Source organism: Austrofundulus limnaeus, unplaced genomic scaffold (assembly GCF_001266775.1).
Source record: "Austrofundulus limnaeus strain Quisiro unplaced genomic scaffold, Austrofundulus_limnaeus-1.0 Scaffold89, whole genome shotgun sequence".
Classification (NCBI taxonomy): Eukaryota; Metazoa; Chordata; class Actinopteri; order Cyprinodontiformes; family Rivulidae; genus Austrofundulus; species Austrofundulus limnaeus.
This window is the reverse complement of record NW_013952491.1, coordinates 1,292,790-1,295,947: the sequence shown is the minus strand read 5'-3', so window position 1 is coordinate 1,295,947 and position 3,158 is coordinate 1,292,790. Positions and strand designations below refer to the sequence as shown.

General features: G+C 37.9%; 1 protein-coding gene across 4 annotated transcripts in view; it reads right to left on the bottom strand.

Annotated features, from left to right (window-relative positions):
• The window catches only part of necab2 (N-terminal EF-hand calcium binding protein 2), a 115,070-nt gene that overhangs the window by 58,783 nt on the left and 53,129 nt on the right, over positions 1-3,158 (bottom strand). The gene's annotated exons all lie outside the window — the stretch shown is intronic.

Genomic DNA, 3,158 nt, shown 5'->3' with positions numbered 1-3,158 from the left:
TGCCTGCAGTGTGAACGTAGCCAGAGACTTCACATGAGATTTGGACAATCTTGTGGGAGAAAAGCAGATTACTTCCTACACGTGGGGGAAGGTGGGGAAACTTTTTTCAGGGATACAAACTTTTTCAGAACACTGGTAGACGGCAGCCATTACAGACGAACATGTGTTTGTTGTTGTTCCAGGAGCGGCTCGGTCACACACTAATGTCATTAGTTTGTTATCATTACTGAGCTGCAGGACTGCCCCCCGCCTTTTTTTCACATCATGTCGCCTGCCTGGATCTGTTATTATCTCACTCTGAAGCATGGAGGAGTGTCCGAGGTGAGCTAGTTTCAACTGATTTTTACGTCGTGGTCTCATTTCTGGACTCAGGCATTTTGTGAATGAAGCTGTTATTTCAGTTAAAATACATAAGTAAAAATATATATCCGAGTATAGTACTGCTCCCCAACTATATGGATGATTTTATGGATTTAATTTTACGTATTATACTTGAATAAATACCGTAGTTTTAGCTGATATTAAAAAATTGGCTCTGCTTCATAGTGTTCTCTCTCAATTCATTCAATTTAATCAGCAAATTCAAAACAAATTCAAACTTATAAATTTTACTGTACTGTACTTGTATCCCAATGTAAGCAGCGTATTTTATATATTTATTTTTTGTCTGTGCACCACCTGTGTAAAATGTCCCAGTCTATTAAATCGAGCACACAGATCCCTACCATGTTTTAGAAGTAGACGCGCATGTGCGCTGTATCAAGTCTCCTGTCATAAGTTCTGAACCGGACCGGACCGTACTGCCTCACCCCTGCTTGTTTCCCCGTCACTCTGGGCTCTGGTGTGTGTTTGAAGTGTGCCGACTCAACTCAGGCGGGAGCGACAACCAGGAAACGAGGGAATGGGAGGACAAACCCACTACTCTTTGTGTTCGGCTTCAACAGGAGCAGATTTAAGCATTTCATTCAGAAAGAAAGATAAGCCCAAAATAAGAAACTCACATTCAAAAATAAGCCCAAAAAACCACAACCTGCGATTCACGGAACTTACAAGCAACTTTAGAAAAAAAGAAGTCCAAAGTCACTTATAATAAGCAGACCTGGCAACACTGGATGGTCTTTGTGAAAATTTCTGTGGTTTACAGAAAGCTACTAGAAACTCAGACTGAAATAGGGAAGCAAACAATTAATCAACTTACGGTTAATTATCGATTATTGGTTTATTAGATTAAAATTCCTTCCATTCGATTAAATGAAAACGTGCGTTTAAACCTTATTTCAGTGTAGTTTTGACTTCATCCAGTAGAGGCGCTGGTGCTCTCAACCTGGCCTACTCGACCTGTTGAGCTTAGCATAGAGCAGGCTCGACGTCGGCATTGTCGTAATTAAACGTGCGAACCTTGTTTAGTTTTATTTGTGACACAACAATAATAATGGACGACACCAAACTAGAAGGAAAAGTATCGAAAGCTACTGGACCATCCAGCACTACGACGCCAAGAGAGCAGGACGACAGAGAACGGTAAGCTAACTGTGGCTAACGTTAGCGTCTTCTTATTGAGTTTAACTTGTGTGAAAGAAAAAACTGTTAGTCGTGACAAATAATTAATTTGAAGTTAATCTCATGTAGGGCTGCCAGAAACGATTATTTTTATAACCAATTAATAACCGATTATTTTTTCGATTAGTCGACTAATCTGATCATACGTTAATTGAATATAAAACATACAGCTTATCGTGCCAGAATGCAGCTGCTATTATATAGGCATTGTTAGATTTTAGCTATATGCTAACTAAAAATAATTGCTGTGGAAGGTAAGTTCTGCTCTGCAGATATTACACAGGTTTCTCTTTCATTTTCTTAAAATGATCCCACACTTTGAGCTCTGTTGTCAGGTAGCCATGATACCAGAGCCTGTCTGTATAATGTCTTGTGACGTCCACGGCCTACCCCAGTTACCACTACTGTGCCTACTGCACATGGACAGAAAGGCAGACGTGACAGTGGAAGGTGTCACAGCAGTTTGGAGAGAAAAACAAAGTAAAGAACAACAAAAAAAAGAAAACGATTAATCGATTATTAAATTAGTCATGGATTATTTTAATAATCGATTAGTCGTCGATTAATCGTGGCAGCCCTAATCTCATGTGTGTGACGTAACCCGGCCAGTGAACCAATCAAATTAAGAGTAACTGATGTTCAGACCATGGTGAGCAGCCCGGATAGAACCGGAGGGAATTTAAACAAACACAGTTCCAGAACTCACCCTCTCAGGGATATTTTATTATGTTTATATTTTGTTTTTGAGTTAATCTTTAGATTAAAATGTTTAAATGATAGTTTTTCATCTTCAGGGTGGATCAAGTGTTTTACATATTTTATTCCGTTTTTTCCCCCAACAGATTCTTGTTTAGTTATATTTTATAAATATGTCCGAGTTTAATAATGTGAGAGAAATCCATATTTCTCTGATCATCCAGTCAGTGTTTAACACAGCTGACACAATAAATTGTTAAAATAATACTGTACTTTTTTAAATGTCGTGTAAAAAATTAACCCTTAATGTTATCAAAAAAAGTTGATTCAAGAAAAATGTCAGATTTTTAAGAAAATGGCCGCTTTTCAATTAATCGTTAGTCGAACGAAAAGATCAGTCAACTTTAGATTAATTCATTAATCGATAACTTTCATCCCTGAAACATTGTTTTGTCTGTAAGACTTCATATATTTGTTTGTTTTTAATGGAAATCTGAGTTACATCAAGTGGTTTGTAGGGAAACCAATTCGAGCTTGGATTATTGATGGTGAAAACAGTTTTTTTAAAAACGTGGTACTTCACTCCATCAGCTGGTTTCTTTTTCAAGATTCTTTCTTTTAATTAAGTTGTTTTTTAGCTTCAAATATTTACTGTGAGCAGGAAATAAGTTTTGCATCATTTTAAAGCAGCGATAATGTTTTCTCCTGATCAACCCTGTCCAACACGACCGCAGTCAGTTTCACTAATATACTAAACACCTCTGTTAGCAAAATATCTCCTGAAGCATTGGATGGATTTTAATCAGGCTGCTGCAGAAAAACAGATGCTGAGTAAACACACACACACACACACACACACACACACACACACTTCCCGTTGCCAGCTCTCGCCCCCTTTCTCA